This window comes from Dermacentor andersoni, chromosome 10 (assembly GCF_023375885.2).
Source record: "Dermacentor andersoni chromosome 10, qqDerAnde1_hic_scaffold, whole genome shotgun sequence".
In the NCBI taxonomy this organism is placed as follows: Eukaryota; Metazoa; Arthropoda; class Arachnida; order Ixodida; family Ixodidae; genus Dermacentor; species Dermacentor andersoni.
The window spans coordinates 78,562,594-78,585,200 of record NC_092823.1 but is presented as its reverse complement, the minus strand read 5'-3'; the positions used below and the strand labels follow the sequence as shown (position 1 = coordinate 78,585,200).

The window sequence follows — 22,607 nt, the reverse complement described above, 5'->3', positions numbered from 1 at the left end:
TTCACAGCGTGTTTACAGGAGGTATTCAGAGACCTGGATTGGGAAGAAGTGGGGATAAAATAAATGTAACTTGCGATTCGCTGATGATATTGCCTTGCTTAGTAACTCAGGGGACCAATTTCCATGCATGCTCACTGACCTGGAGAGGCAAAGCAGAAGAGTGGGTCTAAAAATTAATCTGCAGAAAACTAAAGTAATGTTTAACAGTCTCGGAATAGAACAGCAATTTACAATAGGAAGCGAGGCACTGGAAGTCGTAAGGGAATACATCTACTTAGGGCAGGTAGTGACGGCGGATCCGGATCATGAGACGGAAATAATCAGAAGAATAAGAATGGGCTGGGGTGCGTTTGGTAGGCATTCTCAGATCATGAACAGCAGGTTGCCATTATCCCTCAAGAGAAAAGTGTATAATAGCTGTGTCTTACGAGTACTCACCTACGGGGCAGAAACCTGGAGGCTTACGAAAAGGGTTCTACTCAAATTCAGGACGACGCAACGAGCTATGGAAAGAAGAATGATAGGTGTAACGTTAAGGGATAAGAAAAGAGCAGATTGGGTGTGGGAACAAACGCGAGTAAATGACATCTTAGTTGAAATCAAGAAAAAGAAATGGGCATGGGCAGGACATGTAACGAGGAGGGAAGATAACCGATGGTCATTAAGGGTTACGGACTGGATCCCAAGGAAAGGGAAGCGTAGCAGGGGGCGGCAAAAAGTTGGGTGGGCGGATGAGATTAAGAAGTTTGCAGGGACGGCATCGCCGCAATTAGTACATGACCGGGGTAGTTGGAGAAGTATGGGAGAGGCCTTTGCCCTGCAGTGGGCGTAACCAGGCTGATCATGATGATGATGATGATGATGAAAGTGGGCCACAGCTTATTAATCTACAAACTGCAAGAACTAAACCTTGACCCTAAAATTTTGTACTGGCTTGAGGTTTTCCTCACGAAACGTTCACACTTTGTTTCAGCTAACGAAGTAACCTCTAATCTGAGTCCTGTTTATTCAGGTTTACCGCAAGGCTGCGCGCTTGGACCCCTCCTATTTCTCATAAATATTAACGACTTACCTTCCTGTGTTTCAATATAAATTCACCTATTTGCTGACGACTGCGTAATTTACACCGAAATAACTCGCGACGAGGATGTAACCAGGCTTCAAGCTGACCTTAACGCCGTTTCTGCATGGTGCAATTCATGGTTAATGGAACTAAATGTTAACACGTGTAAATTCATGCGTGTATCTCGATCTACCAGTGAACCACCTCTGTACTCCCTTAATAACGCTCCATAAGAATTGGTAACAACTTACATGTACCGTGGCCTTCACATCACCTCTGATCTTACTTGGAATGCAGACATCACCCATATAATAAGTAACGCTAACAGAATGCTAGGTTACTTACCACACAACTTTTCCAAAGTACTTTCTTCCTTAAAAGTAATCCCCTATAAAACTCTAATACGACCTAAGCTTGAGTATGCTGCTTCAATCAGGGATTCAGGTCGCGTAAATCTAATGCACTCACTGGAAGTGGTTTAGAATGGTTTTACTCGTTTCATTCTTTTTAACTGTAACAGTACCGCGAGTATCAGTGCCATGAAATCTAGCCTTAACTTGCTGTACTTCTCATCACGTCGAAACCTGTTCCGTTTGTGCCTTTTTCATAAATTATTTCATCACCCGCAGCTACACAACAAACTTATTTCTCCACCTCCGTATGTATCGCCCAGACTAGGTCACATTCATAAGATCGGCATTTCATTATGCAGATCAAACGCTTTTTTGCAGTCATTTGTACGACGCACTTCCAATGAGTGGAATCAACTTCCCGCTTCGATGGCCACTCGCAGATCACCAATTATTAAAGAATGCCGTAGCTAGCACTGAATAAATAGGAACCTTTTTCTTCACATTGTTGAACCTGTACTCACAAACGCCATAGATAACACTGTATATCTTGGTGTCATCGGTTAAATATCTTTGTATTCATAAATATATATATATATATATATATATATATATATATATATATATATATATATATATATATATGATTTTCTGCACTAGTAAGTCCTGTCTGTGGAATTTACCCGTTTTGCTTGTAACCACTCCCCTCTATACAGCCGTAAAATAAATAAATAAATAATAAATAAATAAATAAATAAAAATATAAATAAATAAATAAATAATTGCACGGCTTAATATGTCAAATATGTGACCTTACAATAACTCACGTCGTGGTGGGGCAAAAGCTTCCTGGGCGTAGAGGTTACCGTAGCGAATGTTTTGACATAGTACTTGGGCTACTGGGATGGTGTTTAAGATATGTGCGGGTGTCACATATTAGGGAGACGCAGCACTAAGGCGGCTCCTCCTGGATCGAAGTAACATCGCCCTTCCATTTACGAAGCGTACAGCAACGCTGGTGCGATGAAGAGAGCTGCCAGTGTTGTTGCACACATCCCACACCATTGCTGCATCAGGTAAGATTGACAGGACTCCGTCGGCATTCGGGAAACGAGTGAATAATTTGCAGCGCTAGTTTGCATCACGGAAATTGTTAAGGATGTTCAATTCTGCCCCTGCAGTGATCGTTATCATTAAATCGTAGTTATTCCAGATGCTGATCTGACGTTCGTCAGACCATTGTCGGAGCACTTCCTATGCTGTTGCAGGCACCCAAGTTGTCAATAGGTTGAAGAGTGTGCTCATGGTCATGATGCCATCGTCATTCGTCAATACGCGTCTCATTGTGGCTTTCACATCCCACCCTCACCGTGGTGTGGTCATCATATAGTCACCATTCATTCATTGCCACGCCGTTGTCCTGACCCTGTGCTGGTCGTTCCATCGCCGTCACTAGAGCTTAGTGAAACAAAGGCTTCGTGATACAGTGATCGTTTCCCCATTGTATTCATATAATCATCCTCATCTCATTGTATTCTTACCGTAATGCCATCGTCGGAGTTGCGTTATCTACAGTCGTTGTGATGCACCCATTGTGCTACCGTCGTTGCGATTCCTTCGTGGTCGCTCCATCATTATCATCCTAAATTCAACATCCAACTCGCTATTTCGTCTTCCTCACGCTGTCATTTTACCATCGTCATCACAACAGTAATGCAATTGCATCGTCGTCAGGCCATGTCTTCTGACCCATTGACGTCATTTGTTCGTTGTTCTATAGTAAGGATGTTCTAGTCTTCCAATCATGGCAATGCCAGCGTTTCCACGCCATCGGCCTCATGGTCGACTTTGGCAAGCGAGTGCCTAGCAGTGGGATACCAAAGCACGACACATAACGCTGAAGCAGCGAAAGTATACGAACGACCAGTAAAGATGGTAAATAAGCGTAACTTGCGAAGTGCGGTGCGCCGTTGCACTGGACATACACATATTCTATTGCCATCGACTGCCATCGCGAGAGTTATGCCTTCATTGGTTATACTTACGATTATTTATGTCTTCATATAGGTCTCTCTGTCTCTCTCTCTCTCTCTCTATATATATATATATATATATATATATATATATATATATATATGTGTGTGTGTGTGTGTGTGTGTGTGTGTGTGTGGGTGTGTGTGTGTGTGTGTGTGGTGTTTTTGTGGGTGTGCGTGTGTGTCGGTGTCTGTGTGTGAGAAAAAATTACGGCGAGCAGTAGCCTCGGAGCCACATACAGAATGACACGATGTCGGCTCACTATTTCATGCTGCGCTATTTCCTGGATGAGCTTGCGGAAGAGGACGGACGAGCCTGCGGTTGTTCGAGCTGAGGATGAAGAATAAACTTACGGAAAGTGTTTGCTTCTTAAAGTTCTGCGCGTTTCTATCGCAATGTGGCACCGTAGTGCCTTCCTACACGGCCTATCACGTCGTATCTTGTGCCTCTGCGTACTTTAATGATGCATAATAGCACGTATTTCGCATCAGGGTACATCAGGGTGCGTGAGTGACTCACTAGTAGCTCATATTTGCAGCGTGTCTCGCGTTCTAATAGACGTATACGACGTGTTTCCACTTTCCGCAGCTGCTTCCGCTGCATGCTACCCACGAAAGCATTGGCTTCAACTTCAGATTTTTTTTAAGAAGAGGGCGCAGCAACGAGGGCGCTGTATTGGATACGATTGATGCACACGCACTTTCTAACAAATGTGTCACCCCAAGGTTGCTGTCCCCAATATTGTTTAATATACTAGATGATATTTTAATAATGCAGATTCTCGCGGTTTATGTTTATGCGTATAAGATTGCATTTTTTACTTTCTATAAAGATATTTACATGCTTTACCAAAAGTTGGAAGCGTATTTAAATGTTCTTGTGGTCTGGCTGGATAATTTGCTACCGGTCCTTAACAGAAACAAAAGTGCCCTTCTTCTATTTCCTTACGTATCAATCAATTTCCTTATCCCTTTTGTATAAGAATAAATTGATTCGGCAGCTAGACAGTATAAGGTGCCTGGGAGTTATTTACGATCATGACCGAGATTGGCGTCCTCATATAAAAAAAACCATGTGAGAAAAGGTAAAATCGATCTTGGCCTGTTGAGGAGAAAATGCAACAGGAAGGTTCGTATGCGTAGCAATACTCGACCTTTGTCGTGCTTATGTAAGACCCATTCTGGAACTTGGATGTGTGCTGAAATCTGGCTCTCCAAATTACAAGCTGCAACCTTTCTTTATGATAGAGAGACAGGCCCTAAACCAGTGTCTTGGAGTTCCTAAGTATGTTGCGAACTCTGGGCTATGTTTAGAATCAAACATGACAGATTTAGCGTCAGAATTTAAGCTCCTAACGGTAAACACTTTTTTAGAGCACACAAGCTTGTCCCAGGGGCAAGTTTCTCTGTGCTTGTCACACAGCCGGCACGATTTTTTTAGTCTATGGGGCCAAGATGCAAGCTCCCCCAAGTCGTGTTTACGCAAGATCTCACTCTTATATGTTACGCAAGATATACGTTAACCTTCGATCTGTGCAATTCGTCCCTTCAATGAAAACATGTTACACTTGTAAGCATGATAGCGTCTTTCCGAAGGATGCTAAATTCATAGGCAAACAAACACTAATCGGGCTCTTGAATTAGTATCTGGAACATTTTTCCTCATAGAATGTTGTGTCCACGGACGCCTCAGTAAAACATGAGAAATAGGCAATAGGCATTTGCTCTCAAACACGATCTTTGAGCTCCGCTATTCCTCTTCCCGATTACACACAAATTTATGTGGATGAATTCATGGCCAAATGTGTCAGGCACTATATTGCACGCAGACTGCCTGTCGTTTCTTATATCGCTAGAAATTACAAATATTTCACGATTGCACGGATCGCTATACTTCTTTATCCCACACCATGTTAAAAAAATTCGGTTTTGTGGATACCTGGACATTGTGGACTAGAACATAATGACATGGCAGACCACTTGGGAAAGGTAGCGCTTGCTGACCAAAGTTTCTTGATATCCAGCCTTACTCTGCTAGCAATAGAAAGATTTAGAAGGCGACAACAGGTCCTAGTTAGAAAAATTTACACCCTGTTTGCTTCACAGGATTACGAACAATTCGCGTTCTCCCGGAATGTCCGGCCTTGTCGCTCTCAGTAATGCAATGTTTCCATCACACAACTACCATGTCGACTACTGCAACTAATCGTGTACATGGGTAGGTGTGGGTTCGCAGCATCGAAACCTTGCGCATCATGTGAGGATATAGAATCATTGGACCTTTCCTCCTGTGTTCTGACAGTACGGAAATATAATTCCGAAAGGAAGACCTACTTAGAGAAGCCTCTACCAGTTATGGGCCTTCGCGGTGATCAATCAACATTTCATATTTTCGGGCAGGTACCCTTGGCCGAGCCCGAAAGTAGTTATGTAAGATATTACATGACTACGTCATTGCAACTTGGAGACTCTCAGGGTACGCAGATTTTCGTAACGAATAACACTGAAAAGCGTTATTTTCATAACATAGCATCTTCCTCATGATTGGCATGACCAATATTCAAGAAAAATAGAGCAACCTCTATCGCGCACGGGCCTTCATCTCTCGGTGATTGGCATTTTATATTTTGGGGCAAGTAGCCTTATGCTAGCCCAAAAGCAAGTTTGTCAGGTAGTACTATCAGCGCCAAATGAAATGTGAACAGCGGAGCGCGTGGTCCAAGCACAAGTGGAGGTATAGTTTTCGCCGTCTAGTTATCACCATTTACAGGCTCGCACATCCGGTTTGGCCACACTGCGCAAGTTTGCTGACTGAAAGAATGAATTTGGCGCACAAGCTGCAAACCGCATGGGCAAATGAATCTCTATGACAGTGTAAACTGCCAGCAAGCTCAACGCTTGTCGCGTTTCATTTGACGCCGTTGGCACTTATGGTTTCGGCGACAACACTCGTCATATACTGCAATATTTTCTCTTCTGATTTCTTTTATTTTCTCCATTGCAAACATAAGAAGCAGAACAGAAGCAAAAATATTATGACACGCTGACGAAGAAGATGTTTTAATCATCGTCGGAAGAAGGCGCTGGCTACCATCTTGTCAGCTGATATAATTAGTGTAAATATTCTGTAAATACACGTCTGACTATTTTTAACCCCGTAACATTGTTGGTGGAGGTTGCGGGATCATTATCAACACGGATTTACGCAGCGCTCCTCCACAGCTCCTGACCGACCGAGGCCGCTACTGTCTTTCCAAGGTTGTCAATGACATTCTACACTCGTGCGCGACTAAGCACAAACTTGCTACTGCTTAACATCCACAAACGAACTGTCTAACCGAGCGCCTTAACCGTACCCTTACTGACATGCGGTCCATGTATGTCTCCGATGACCATCGCGGCTGGGACGTTGCGGTGCCGTTCTTTACTTTCGGCTGTAATTCGTCTCGCCATGATACCACAGGCTTCTCTCCGTTCTTCCTCTTGTTTGGCCGTGACCCTACGTTACGTTTCGACACCGTTCTGCCTGCTAGTCTGAATTCCACATCCGAGTACGCCCGTGCAGCCATCCTCAAAGCACAAGAAGCACGTGATATTGCTTGACGTCGACTTGTGGAGTCGCAGGACAATCAGCGGCGCTTATATGACGCCCGCCATCGTGAGGTCCATTACACACTGGGCGCCCTGGTTCTCCTTTGGTCGCCGTCGCGACGCGTTGACCTCTCGGAGAAGTTGCTTTCACGCTACTCCGGCCCATACCGTGTTTTGCGTCAAGTAACTGACGTCACGTATGAAATCGCCCCAACCGTGGCTCCGCATCGCTCCGACGTGGTGCACGTCGCGCGTCTTAAGTTGTATCACTCGCCCGCCTCCTAAACAGCACCGAGCGGGTGCTTCAGCCACCGAGGGTCATGTGACACGCTGACGAAGAAGATGTTTTAATCATCGTCGGAAGAAGACGATGATCTGGGCTTCGCGTGCTGGCTACCATCTTCTCAGCTGATATAATTATTAGGAATATTCTGCAAATACACGTCTGACTGTTTTCAACCCCGAAACAATATCTCACTATATGTCGATGGCGTAGTGCGACCAAACAGGGGGTCCGCACGTGTTAATGGTGATGACTGAATGGCGCGCCCTATACCTTCACTTATTCTTGGGCCATGTTTGATTTCACGCTGTTCATACATGACTAGGTAATTGCGAATTCCAGACTCCAATATTAACAACATTTCCATCATTATTAACACTGAATTGCATTATTTTCATAATAAAGCCTCTTCGTCTTGATTGGCATGACCACTATTCAAGAAACGGAAAGAGAAAATAATTCATATTTACTAATAAATATCAATAGTACCGATCAATAAATTGAGAGGAAGTAAGAAGTTCACCTTATGTTTCCACTGAGAACCATGGCATATCCAGCCCTTGTCCTTACGTGCCAAAGTTGAAAGAAGAAGAAGAATCTGTGCAGTTCCGCATACCAGCCTCCATGGACTCGAATTCTCCCAGGCCCCACACTGCTGTCGTCATGAACGAGGCATCCAGGGACGCCGGGAGATGGCAATGCTCCATCTTCTGCGCCTTTGCCGCTGCACTGGTCGTCTTCGTCGCAATGGTGATATTGGTGAGCGTCTACCTGGGCACATGGCAGCGCCGGCGAGGCAAAGCCATCGACGAACACGAACAGCCGTTTTGTTGCCCGAAAGAAGCACAGCAGACTTTGCGGTACGTGAACGTCAGTGTCGACCCATGTTACGATTTCTTCGCGTACGTTTGCTCCAACGTCATCAAATTTCGAACATGGCAGGACACCAATGTGCAAAGCGAGATCGATCGCATCGTGATTACCGGCGCAATGCCAACCAACGTCAAGCGCAGCCGAGCAGGAGATTTCCTCGTTCAGTATTTCAGGTCTTGCGTTAAGGAGATGGCGAAAATCGATGACTTCGTCGCCGACATAGCAGAGACCCTGGTTCGTAAGGATAGGAGTCTACTAAGCAGGATGGACAGCAAGAAAGCATTTGTCTACGCCACGACAGTAACAGCCAAGTACCAAATCACCACAGCATTGCATGTGTTATACCACCCCTTATTTGATCAACTTACCATTAGCTACAAAGCAATTTGCACTGATAACACGTTGATGAGGAAAATAGTAACTGCTTCTGTAGGTGCTCTCAATTTCGGCCTAAACGTGAGCATAAATATCAAAAGTGCTTTTGAATTCACAGCCATCATATGCAACCAGATCTATACCACCGAAATAGAACCCACAACTTACACAGCGGCCAACCGCAGCAAGTTCAATAGAGAAGTGTGGCGCATTGAAGACCTCGAGGAAGGAATGGACTCGATCGGTTACCCGCTAAACAAGGCTCAGTTATTCACAGTTTACGGTGCAGACCGCCTTGGAAGAATGCATCACATCCTCTCCACTCTGCAGAACAGCGATATTGAACAAGGTGTCATAGCTTCTTACTTCCTCTGGCACAGCGTCATGAGTATCAACGCTGAACTCCAGGCTTCTCTTGATGCCACACCGCAATCTGGGCTCAAGACCTGCGAAAGTAGTCTGGAGAAAGTGTGGCACCTCTCGGATTCCTTCAATGCGGACTTACTCACGAGCACCGAAAAGGACGCCCATGCTCGCGCCACTTTCGCCGCGGTACAAGACGCCGTGAGAGCAGAGTGCCATGCGAGCGGCCTCTTTCAAGAAGCAGACGACATCAAACGTCTCGAGAGCTTCTTCCAGAGCCTAACGCTGTACACTCCTGCCCAAATGCGTCGCAGTACAACCCTGATTCCCAAGCCATCACGTGGTTTCTTTGAGAATCTGCTACATGGCCGCGAGTACAACTTTCTGGCTAAGAAGAATATCCTTAAATTCTTAGGCAAACAGCACGTGGATCACTACAGGTCACTAACCATCATTGGCCGCAGACAAATCTACCTACCCCCCGAAATCTACACTTCTATCCACGGGGGCGCGGAAAACGTTCACCTACTAAACATGGCGGCGCTTGGCCGTACACTAGCAGAGGCCCTGTGGTTGAACTTGTTTTATCGTATTCCGTGGACTTCAGGGACAACGACAAATATGTTGCGGCTTAGGCAGTGCTACCACTCGTTCTACGGCATCAACGCTCAAGAGAACATACGTAAAAGGACTACTTTTATCACTGCGCTCGGTCTCTCATCCGTCCTGAAGGCATTTAAGAGGCCGGCTTGGTACAGCGTAAGGCCGGCGTGGAGCTTGCTGCGCCTTTCGCACAGCCAGCTCTTCTATATTTTGGCAACCTATGCGCGCTGCCCAAAGAGCTCATCGCGAGTAGACGTCTATTCCATTAATGGACCGTTAATGTATGTGGATGACTTTGCAAAAGCCTTCTCCTGCCCTTCTGATGCGCCGATGGCAAGGCATCATCAGTGTTCTGCCGCCACACATCAGAAATGATAATGTGCTGTACAGTTGCGTGCTATTCAATGTGCAAGGAATGAACCAATTTATTCGTTTGTGCTACTTTGATTTGAACTTCCTAGGCCTGTGACATCAAGAATGTTTATCCTACATGTTATGAGTATATGCCATGAAACTCTAATAGGTTCTTGTATTTGCGTAGTCACTCATTTCTCGCTGTTCTTTGTCCTTACATGCTTCGACTTGCTGACACTGTCGCGGAGTGCTAAATATTCTTTTTTGCCAAGTAAAAAAAGAAAAGCTAGAAAAATAAGATGCGATTGAGAATATAAGCAGGAACGCAAGATTATTTACGTCTTGCTTACTTTCTTTTCTTTTTTTGTGAAATCAAGCGTCTCAGTTTATTCTTTAATTAGGTGCATTATTGGGAGAAAAATTAATGAAATATATGTAGCATGTGAACAAATTAAGCGATAAATTGGGCTTTATCTTAAACATATGCTCTTTAATCATGTATATTATGAACACTAACTTGCATTGAAAGCCGGCGCTACATCTATGAGGCGTTGAACCTGACATGTGCGATGTGAACATTTATTGCATTTAGAGCACTAGAACGGAAAATGCTATAATGCGATGCCTGTTGGGTTATGCATGATCTGTTTAATAATACGGATTCGTTTGCGAAAAGCAACACTTTCGCACGAATGCGAATAAGTGGAGATCGACAGCAAGACTTGAACTTAGCCTCAAGCATTCGGCTCCTCGGAACACCCCCACGTTTTCTACCTACGGCCAGAGAACATTACCGTCAACCTTAGATGCCAGCTTTGGAACTCAAATACTCGAAAAACACTGCGAACCTAATTTGTGAAGGGATAGGGAGGGGAGTTAAAAGGTAGGAAAGGAAAGAGAAAAGCAGAAGGCAAGGAGGTTAACCAGAATAACGTCCGGTTGTCTGCCCTACGCAGGGGGATGGGAATGGGGAAAACAAAGATGACAGCGAGAGAGAGAGGAGGCAAGAAAAGAAGGAAATTAGCGCTGAGTTCGCTGCCGCATGTGGTGTAATAGTGAGTGCACTAATAACCGTAGACGTTCACACAAGCGCGTGAGAAAAAGCCAGCATTTTTAGTAATGTTTGCCCGTAGTGCAGACCTTTATAATTTACTGGGATATATGAGGAACTTTATAAGAAATGATATACCTTTAGAGTGAGAGAATAATAATTTTATTATCGCACTCCTTTTTCAGCGATTTTCTTTTGGTTGACCTCACTGCTTTAAGATATTCTTGAAGTATGGCTCCAAGGCATAATTACCTAGTGCGGCCTCTTAAGGGCGACGCAGATATTATCAGAATTCTGTTGTCGTATGCATGTGCTTGTACACCTTCAAAATGGTGTCTCCAACTGAACCCATGTTTCATAAAACATTACGTAACATTCGGAAAAACTTACAACGAGCTGAAATTCGTAAGTTTTACTTAATTTTTTTAAGGTTGGCAGTTATGCTTTAATCCTGTTTACCGGTGACTGACTGAAATCACCAGCATTTGATGAACGGTAGATCAGTAGTGCCTCGCGCTATTTATAAATTCTGCACTAAAGAATGACACAAGCGAGGCTCCTGGCTTATGGCTTTTTCTCTACAACCATCGTGTCTGAAAACATTCAAAAAGAGAGTTCTTTAAAGAGAAGCCTTTGTTGACTCTTCCTTCGAGTTCTGCGCTGATGCTGCAGTCGCTATCTTGCATGTTGCGACAGGAGGTTGGGCAGAGCGAGCATATATATAAGAAATAACATGCCAGAGGGAAAAGGCCACGCGAGAAACGGATGACATTTTCATTGCGTCGCTTCAATGCTCGCTAGAGTTCCCGTGCTCCTTAGTCCTCTAGAATACCCTCTTCTCGGCTGTAGTTATTGGTTACCTACGCAAGAGAATTGCTGAAACTGAATCGTTCACTTGGGTACTAACGCGCAACATTGCAGAGGGTAGGTAGATAGAATGATAGAGAGGCGGTAGGTTGAGGGCGCCGAGAATGTGAACCGACGCAATCACGAAAACCATTGGCTTTATTCGCTCGTAAGTCCCATACATTGGACGGAGGGCGTAAGAGGAAAAATATACCTGAAGAAAGAAAGGGAGCCCTACTACAAGCAGCGACATCGGTACGAGCATACTGTTAAATATAACTTCAAGGTATGGTACCGTAAGTTTCTACTATTTTTGAAAAAAAGACAAACTTCGCAAATATTTCAAGCGGACAACTAACGTAGGGCGTGCAACGAAAAGCCGAATTGAAACACCTTCGCGTCTAGGCGACTCCTCGAAAGCAGCCGCATGTCAGATCAACGCTTGCGGTCGCGCTGCGGTAGCTTTGCGGCTATGCTGTTACTCGAAGTCACGGTTTTGATCGGGGTCACGGAAGCCGCATTTCGACGGGGGCGCCATACAAATACGCTTGTTTGCTTAGATTTACGTGCACGTAATGAAACCCAAGGGGTCAAGATTACTCTACAGATCCGCCACAGCGGCGTGTCTCGTATTCCAATTGTTGTTTTTGAACTTACCGCCCCATAATTAAAAAGAACATTTACACTTCCGCTATGATGCTATGTGCCCTGTAAAAAATTCGTAATGCCAACCTTCCCGGACATTACGAATAACGGGGCACATTAACGTATCAAGCAAAGACGTCTCGCTGTATGTTCTCAGTAATACGCTGAAAAACAGCAGTGGTGCGTGCAATGTGCTATTTAACTTCCACTCATAACTCTATTATGGTACTAAAGACTGAAGGAGTTAAACATTCGCCGTCAACGTCCCCACTAATTATCGTCAATTAAATCAAAGAACACACAACGCTTCGTCCACATCGATTACCACAGTGCCCGGCTTCTGCATGATTTTTACCTCTTCCCACAACTTTGTTGACGACTGCCATATCCAGCAATAGGCCGGTCCTGGACGTAATTCAATGAAAGGCGCCCTGTGGTGGCAGGTGGCATGTGCAACGGGAGGAGTGAACTCTAAGCAAAAAAGTTGCCGACACAATCATGTTTTCTTTCTTTGCATTAATTCCACCGCTGTTGAGCCTTGTGTTCATGTTTCCGTCTTCCTTACGCTGTCGTAAGCGTGCAATCCATGTCGCTAAATCATCCTCATGCCATCGTTGTAATGTCATCGCTGTGCTGCTGTGGTAGTTATTCTAGGGTAATCATCCCATTGTCGTCAGGCCACAGCCTCATTATCTGGCCGTACTAGTCACTCTAGCCTCGTATTCCCGTTTTCCTCGTGCCGTCATCATCCCCTGATCGTTGCTATTCTAGTGTCGTTTTTCTTTAATCCACTTGCCTGGAATCTATATGTTCGAGCCCCGCAAGTTCGTGTTCGGGCAGGCGTTTTCTGGGGGAAATATGCCCAACATTGTCCCTAAACAAGAACACCGTCTCCCTAAAACACCAATGAAAGTTTCGGTCCAACTGATTCCAATAATGCGGGAGATCCTTATAATTTTTCCCTTTCTCTCCCGTGCAGTCTTCCTATGGTACGAGTTCTTGCATATTCGCACGAAATATCTCGCCGTGCCTGTTGCGCCTCACAAACAGCGCCCTGACCTCTACCAGGCGTCTCGAAACAATGGTGTCATCACGACCACTGCAGGTGTCGATTATCCGTCATATGCGAGTCATTGTCGATGGAAAACGGTTGGCCTTTTTCAAAGGATTACGGTGGTTTATGTTGGCGTTTGCTGTCCGTTCAGGTCAGACTTCTGTTTGCATCCCCTTGTGGTATGCAGAAGGTTTCCGAGCAAGAAAACACTTAGCGTGCTTATGAAAAGAACATGACTGTCATGCCTCTGCAGCAGAGCTGATTGAGTGGATTGCGACGGCGGGTCCAGGGGCGTAGCCAGGGGGGGGGGGGGGGGGGGGGAGGGCTTACGGGGCTTCAGCGTCCCCCCACCCCCCACACATTTTTTTCGTGCTGTCATGCACAGCCGACTAAAACAAGCCCCGGCGCCGGAAATCATTCTGTATTTTCTCTAGAATGTCATTTTCACTCTCGAAAGGAAATTTCAGCGTGAACTTTGCGACAAACTCGGGCTAGGTGTCGTGGGAATGGCCGTGCACCTGCAGTCACATAACGCAAGAAGCCCCATCCCAACACGAAGTTTCAAGTGCGTTTTAATGGCGAGAGGGTTCGTCACGGTCTCTCCCGGTGGCGGCGGAATCTACGGAGGGCATGGATTTCAATTCTGAAACCTTATGGGCGTGAAGTTCTGAAACTTTTGATGCAAAATGTGCGTTGACATTTCCAAAGTCGTGCTTTGGATTTCCAATTGCGGAACATTGCGGGATTCATGTTATAAGCCATGCTAGATGCCAAAGGTGCATTGACTTTTCTAAAGCTGTACAACGGACCATACAACGACACAAGGAAAATCAACACACTATAGCAGAAGACGAGACGTTCATTTGAGGGATCGCTCGACGTTTGTGCGCGCAAAGCATGCAGCTAGATCCGATGAGACGAAGCGTTATGGTGTTTCATTTGTGCCTTCATGTCGCTGAAAAAAATAACACTTTTTTCACCTTCGCGAAAGCAGCCATGTCAAGACAGTAAAGAAAGCAAAGGTAACTACGTTCTTTTTTATTTTATTTTGGCTTTTTATAGCGGGGACACATTTCGCCTCTTTTATTTTCTTGTTCTCGCTACCGCGGGCTGCCAGAGCCAATCAGAGCGCATGCGTGTTTCTCGTGTTGCCCCTCGCCTGGCAGAGTTTTGGATACTTTTTGGCTAGCCGATGAGAAAAAGAAACAATGGTCGCTCGACGTCATCACTGTGGAAATTGGACGGATTGCAACGCGTTCGCTTGAGCGCAACCTCTCCGGAAAGTCCTGTCGCGCCGGTGTAGGATATCAAGCAATACGTTTTCTGCGATAATCCTTCGCCGGCCAGATTATGCGCCCAAAGCAGGCGTTCGACTGTAGCCAACATGCTTTCCTTTGGGTTTCCTTTTTCATTTGGGTGGCCCCGCCCCACAAAATAAAGAAAAAAGACATTGTTGCGGCGTACCGAATTCTCCCATGGTAAAAGTTAGATTTTGTTACTTCTTCTTTTGAAGAAAGTTACGAGCCTCGGGACGCTTCAGTTGCCTTTTACTCGTATTATATTACTGCGATGGCAATTATACGGACACTCCAGGTGCATTTCTGCCGTCGCCATAGCCCTCATGTTCCGTATACAGTCCAAGCGCGATCATATAGTGACCGCGGGCCGCATGCTTTATTTGTGAGTGTTAGCGTAGGAATGAGGGGGGGTGTGGCGTGGATGAGCCGACGATGGTGGCTGAGTCTTATGGGCGCAAGGGAGAAAAGCGGGGTGGAAGTGCGCCGCCTCCCGTCGCGTGCGATGCGTCAGGGGGAGTGGAGAGAGGGAGGGCGAGAGCTAGGATTCTGTGATCTGTAAATCTGTGCTTGCGCAACATGTTTATTTGACTCGCTTGGCGCATTATATATAGTGAGCTTTTCTTGGATATGTACGTTTATTAGACTTATACGTATATTTAAATAAGTTTTTGCGAGACTTTGTGTATACGTGCACTTAACACTGTTTTCAGTGACACTTTCTTGCCCTTTATCAAGCTGTACTTTCGCATTTGTATATTTCATTGTATCTTCGGATTTCTAATGTACGAGGGCGAGTCAAATAAAAATGAGTGAACCCACACTGCGCAATGATGGTTCGTTTTATCATCTGGGAGGCATGCACGTTGCGCACAAGCATCTCTCATTTACAAAAGTGACACACAGGTGTGAGGATAAACATTCCTCAATGCACTCACACACTGGGTTGAACATGGTTGCGTGACACAACGGAGGTTCAAAAGTTGAACCACGTGGTGTTGTGAGGTTTTTAACAGCTGAACGTGTTTCCCAAAAAGAAATTAATCGCCGTATGGCCGCCATGTACGTTGAACCTTACATTTCCTTGGCCACTGTGAAGCATTGGAGCAAACGATTCAATGAAGGACGTGAAAGTTGCAAATCGGTCCAAGGCCGGGCCAAAGCCACCGTGCAATCACCCCTAGCACAATTGCAAAGGTTGATAGCTGAAATCGATGAAATGGCAGAGCGTATGAACATCAGTCACGGTTTGTTCACACCATAATTCATTAACATCTCGGTTATCGGCTCTTGTGTGCGCAATGGATGCCCAAGATTTTGAACCACCGCCGGAAGACAGAGAAGTTCGGCGCTGCCTGGACTCATCTGATCCGGTATCACAATGAGGGTGACAGCTTCTTGTCTGCAATTATGACCGGGAACGAATCGTGGTGCCACTACTACGAGCCTGAAACACGACGGCAAAGGTTCCAGTGGAAAGATTCGAATTCACCAACCACAAAGAAAGCCAAGACCATCATTTGCGCCGGAAATGTGTTGTTGACTTCTTTTTCGATCGTCAGGGCCCATTACTGATCGAATTTGCTAAGCCTTGAGAGACTGTTAATCGTTTACGATATTGTGAAACACGGGATTGCATGCGTGTCGCATTGAAGAACAAATGACGTGGAAAAAAGACGAATGGGGTCATCTTGCTCCACGACAACGCCCGTCCCCACGTCGCGGATGGTGGTTAACACAAAACTGGTAAAGTGGGAAACGCTGCAGCATCAGCAATACCGGCCTGACCTGTCGCCTTGGGATTCCCACATTTGGGGCAATTGAAAAAACAGCTCAAGGGAACCAGATTCGTGTCGGACGATGACGTGAAAGAGTCAGTTACGGACTTTTTGAAACAGCAACCCAAGAAGTTTTACGAGATGGGAATCACGAGACTCCGTGGTAGGTAGGTCAAGTGTCTAAATGCTCATGGAGACTATTTCTGAATAAAGTACCCCGTTTGTCACATATTCGCATTTACTCAGTCTCATTTGACTGGCCCTCGTATATATTGCTGAATTCCTGCTTTTGATATGTGCCCTTTCTTGCGAATATAATTTAGGTGCAATCACTCACTATACAAGACCGATGGCAGCTGCTCCTGCGAAATACGTATGAACAAATTACAGCGTCATTGAAATTTTTCCTGGCCGTTGCACTTGTACAAAAATATAGATAAACTTCTTGAATGACAAAGTTTAATTAAAATGTTTGCCCTGAACTTGTTCTTTTCATGGCCTTTACATTTTTCATATAAGAGGCACGGACAGCTTTGCTGGTTTCTAACTGATATGGTTCTTGAGTTCGTGTAATATGTTTACTTATTTAACAGACAAAAGGCATGGAAACATTGATATCAGTTATTTGGGGTAAAATTTTTGGATCAACAGAACAGACTGGTGGGCTAGTTGGTATTGTATGTTAATCGTTATTAGCGCAACGAAACGCACGACACGAGAGAAGTCGGTGTTTCTTTGGGGACATATGAGTATATGCTTTCATGAAAAGATGACATATTTTACTTGTCTTCACAGTGCGTAGCGTTCAAGAATTTGTTTGCGGCATCTTTGGCAAAAGGAATGCAGTTAATATTCATGTATTGGATCCCTAACCAAATTCAATAACGAGGAGGCCGAGCTGCAACGTGAGCCTGCCCCCCCCCCCCCCCCCTCGTACGCAATTTCTGGCTACGCCACTGGGCGGGTTCACTTGGCGTTGTTGTTTTTGCAGCCAAAGGCATCTGCGCGCCTGTCGCGTCCCGGAGAACTGTAACTTCTCACTTGCAGACCGAGCGTGCACCATCTTTATTGTGGTAACGTCGTAACACAGGTGGATAGAGTGTGCTAGAACCTCTTTCGTTGTAACTGAAGTGTTCGTCTAGTGACCGCTATAACACGGTTCTAGTGCAGAAATGAACACGGTGTGATAGGTAGCAATGAACAGAACACGTATTTGAAAGCCTTAAACCATTCCTTGAGCGTGCCGTAATGTGTCCCGCATGGATCTCAGCAAGCTTTCAGTCTAAAAAAATCGTATTGTCACGTTGTAGGGACCCTGAAGAACACTGTAGCAAGACTGTGAATGACGAAACTGACTTTTTATTTGACGAGCTTGTGGTCGCGAAAGCAAGCACAGTGACAGCGTCGAAGACGGTCGGCGGACCTCAAAATCTGATCTGCGGGCCAAGCGCGTCGCCTTTTATACATCATTCGGTGAAAGTTCCTGTATAAGCAATGGCACCAGCGTGCCTTCTAGAAACTACTACACACATCCTGTCACGCATGCGATCAGATCAAATTACACACGATTCAGCGGGAGAAGACGCAACCGATAGAATCAACGACAACGTTAGACTAAAACTCCAAATTATGCAGCCGCGTCTTGCGCAGAGCGCTAACCTTTATCCTTTGTAAGCCGGTGCAAAAGCACAATGCAAGTACACCGGTCTATGCCCCCTTAATAATGAGCATCGTCCAGATGGTACAAAAAGAACACGAGATCGAAAAACACAAGCACAACTACGATAGAATCGCAACATTCAACAACTGGAACAGAACAGGCGACGCTGGGGCTGCCATCGTGCCTACTGTCTAGGTGTGGGTCCTTCTGGTATACTCCTGAAGAAGTCCATGCTCTAAGGGCAGACTTTGTAGCCGGCGGCTTGCTCGATGGTCCGGGGCAATGCTGGTGTGGTTTTCGGGGTGTGGGTTTGGCGGGGCCGTCCGGTACACGAACGCAACATCACCTTCACCAGATGTCACGCTGTAGTGACTATGAGGGACACAGCAGCAAAACTGTGAATGACGAAACTTAGTTTTTTGGGGGCCAGCCAAATTATCTGTAGATTGCGTGTCAAAAAAGGATTGCTGCATAGCCAATAGGAGACGCACCAACATCATCTTCTCTAATGTGCATTTAATAATTCGCTCATTAAAAAGCTGCAAGACATTGGCATCTCAGCCAATTAGGCAATTCGATCGTGCTGGGGGTCTTCACCTGCTGTCTTGGAAGCCTTGCAATTGTGTTCTGATACATGGAAATATATTATTAAATATGCATCATGTCCTTTGTCTGTAGAGTGTATATTGGGGAAAGAATAGTGGAGATTCCTGCAATACGTAGGATGACAGAGGCAGAAGGTAAGCAATACTGGAACATTTGGTTGCATATCATTCTTCGTGTAATGCATATTTTTTTCTGGTAAACACATTGACTGGCTCTGGTAATAATGTATGTCACGAAAAAGAATGGCTGTTAAGGAAGCACTGCTTTAAATTCTAAGAAACGGGAAGGTTTTAAAGCGAAAGCTTTACTACGCCAGCCAGCGAGCCATTTCGGCTCATCGCACCGTATGCCATATGCAGGCAGCCGTATGCCGTATGCCACATGCAGTGGCCGACGAACGACCTTGAGCCGCCGTTGCCTAACAACGCCGAAGCCGCGCTCCAATTCATGGTAAGGACTACATACGCAATTAACACATGAAAACTTGTATCTTTAGTCCAATGCAAAGAAAAGCTAACAAAGCTCGAGCGCACATAGCATGCTACAGAGGTTATGAGAGCGCGCATTATTGTGCGACTGCAAATATCAGGAGGGTGAGAAAAATAATTTTTGAGACCGGAACAAATGCGAATGGGATGGTGCCAGGAGCGAATTTAATTGAATATCGAATAGTTTTTAATAATGAAGAGCCGTAATCCCGATTATTATAAAGTGATGTTCAAAATCCAGTATTAATAAAGTTACGAAGTTTCTGTCATTACATAGTGCGTTATAAAGTGTTGTTTATTAAATGCACAAATCGAGCATTAAAAGTAAACAAGTAGTGCCTTTGTATGCATGGGGCTCTTCAGAGAGTGCGAATGACCGCTGTACAGCTGCAAAGTATCATTACCCAAGGGACGTAGGCCGCTCCACTACGCAAATTCTCATGTTTTATGTCTATACTATGACCGTGGGGTTTAGATTTAAAGAGATGGCTGCAATTTGTTGTTTATATCTGCGTGGTTGCCATATTGAAATATTCGAAATTTATCTGAAAATATTTCTGATTCAAGAATAGTGACTATTCGATTCGAAGGCCGAATGGAGTAGCGCACTATGCAATTTGTTATTCGAAAGCTTCAAGCATTTGACCACTCCTACAAATACTAAACGTGGACGGCTTCAGAAATACCCGCATTTTTTTTTTTTTTTACGAAGCTGTCGCATCATTTTCTTTCAGAAGCCGCTGCGCGCAACCTTTTTTTTATAAATCAACATAGAACCCTCTACACAGAACGGCATGTGTTAATTTGACGCGTTCCATAACGAAACATATTATTTTCGTTCCTTTCAGAACTTCCTCATTGCTTTCAACATGCCTTGCAGCTGGGAAGCTGCCACGTCACTGCAATCGCTGGAATCACGACTCATTGGACCTGGTGATTACAGAACACATATATTGCTTGATGAAATATATATGCACCAGGCGGCATAAAAACGCGTTTTGATGAAACCCGAATGGCTTCGTATGTCTTTTCCCTTTTTTTCTCTCTTGGGTAGGAAGTTACATGGTTGAACAAATGTCATCCTACGTAAAGAAAGTCAAGCTGTTTTTATTTTGAAGCCTCCGATTTCTCGTCAGTAGTGAAAGGGTTAACAGCCAGAAACACTTTGCTGATCCAATCGCTGCGCTCTGCTGCATCCGATGACTGCTGTATAGGCACTGAAGCATTGAAAAAAGGCTGACCAAGGCGTTTTTTTCTGGCTACCAGTTTGCAAAAGCGGTGCAAGGACTTCTACAGTTGTGTCCAAATTTTGAATATGAATACCAAAGTGGTGTGTCGACACGAACCTAAGCTTTCTTCATTGTTTTTTGCTCTGCATTTGGGCTTGTGAAAGAGCGTTGCAGAACGATGAAACGCCTGATGAGGTTGCAATATTCAAGAGTTTTCATGTTACTGGTCGAACTTTAGCAGGGAAGAAGTTTGGGCGGGTTGCTGGAATACATACAAAGCGGGATACATAGCGCAGGAATGATAAAGGGACAAGCTTGTCCCTTTATGCTTGTCCCCGTATCATTCCTGCGCTATGTATCCCACTTTGTACTGGTCGAAAACTAGTAAGATATTTAGCCACATTCAGAAACAATGTGCAGTATTGACCATTCTTTTGGCGGACAACGCATGTGTACTCAAGCCAATGAAATTTCAAAATACTCCTCCGCAGCCGCTACGACGCCATCAGTAGCGATACCCTCAAGTAAGCTTAAGAAGCGCCCAGGAATTCGACCACAAGTGCTGAAAAATTCGTGATCCACTTCAGGCCAGCTACAGCCGGTGGCATTGGCGAGCAACAATTCGCATTCACTGTAGACCTGGGCCAATCTCTACATATTACCGCTGCCAAGGCCAAATCAGGTTGCAGCATCAGGCCGCTATTAGCACTTGAGCAATAATGCATTGAATGTTTCCAAGATTGCACAAGACTAGACAGGAGCACACAAAAATGATAACGAGCCTAAAGAACGCTATTATGTTTTAAAAAAGACTCCCTTCGGAATTCTTAAGGCTGCAGAAATTCCGCGACAAAATATAGAAGGCATGCACACACACCATGCATGTCACTGGCAAAGGTGCCTGGTGAAGCCTTTCAGGCCTATTCAAACATCAGCAGTGCTGAAGACACAGACAGTTGGATATAGTGAATAGTACAGTGACGTAGCGTAACGAATGAAAAAGGTTAGAGCTATCGAACAAATCCCCGTCTTTTAATCCCACGTGGTAGCACATGACGAGAGGGAAAAAAAAGCACTGATATAGTAAGCAATACGATGATGAAGGGCAGTCATTATTACAGCCCCAACAAATGTCACTCCATAAATTAAAGCAATGGGACCGCATTGCGTTGGAACAAAATGGCGTAAGCATGCCCAACAGTGGCCCATATGCTATAGTGAACTAGGTATACCCATGCTATTGCCGATGCTGGAAGTGAGATGCGCTACAATGGAAGAATTCGGTAGTTTGCCAGCGCTGTGCAGTTTGCGCTAAGAACACACGATAGTCGAACCGTATAGAAACAATAATGTATGGTCATATCAACAAAGAAACGCGCAATAGCTAGCCTTTACGTATATATGGCATGTCCCTCTCGCTCTTAGAGACCCCTGAGTAGACGCCGCTTCCTGAGTTTCCCTTGCCTGTCAATAAACATGTTTCATCGTCATCTCTTCCCTCGTACTTTACTGAGTTTGGTTGTTGTCAAAATATTTGGTTCGAACAATAACAGTTTACTGAAATTATTCATCGGCGAAATGGCTCTAGCAAGTTTTTCAATTTGCAAGAATTGCTTAAATGGTAAGCAGATTGAAGGACGTCGATAGTGCGGAGCACCATCGCCAGTACCCGTGACCTTGGCTCGCGTGTCATACTACCCACACTCATTGTTATTTTTTACTGGTTCAGCAACTGTTTTGTGGTCCGTGGCGTGCCACTCGACACTCCCATTCAGTGACGTGTCACGACTCCGCATTTGTTTTCAGCGGTAAGCGCGACCATGTCCAATGCTAAGGAAAGCCATAAGAACGTACAGAAGTGGCTGGTGCTAAAGAAGATCCCATAAGGAGACAGACGGGTCGCAATGCACTGCCCCCCGTGGTCTACTCTGGGACTGATAGGGAACATGTAACTCAGTGCGGGACGCGTAGCAATCGACGTTGTGGGAAGCTTTCTTCGAAGATACACGTATGCATGTAGTATGTCGGTCTCACGCGTTTTGTAACGCTGGGGCAACGTTTGAATTT

General features: G+C 45.1%; 1 long non-coding RNA gene across 1 annotated transcript in view; it reads left to right on the top strand.

The window, feature by feature from the left end:
- The window catches only part of LOC129380695 (uncharacterized), a 152,816-nt gene extending 131,766 nt beyond the window's left edge, over nucleotides 1-21,050 (top strand). The window contains exons 2-3 of the long non-coding RNA XR_011890384.1: nucleotides 19,183-19,273; nucleotides 20,160-21,050. This is a non-coding gene — a long non-coding RNA (uncharacterized lncRNA). The remainder of the gene's footprint in view (nucleotides 1-19,182; nucleotides 19,274-20,159) is intronic.
- Nucleotides 21,051-22,607: the final 1,557 nt, after the last annotated feature.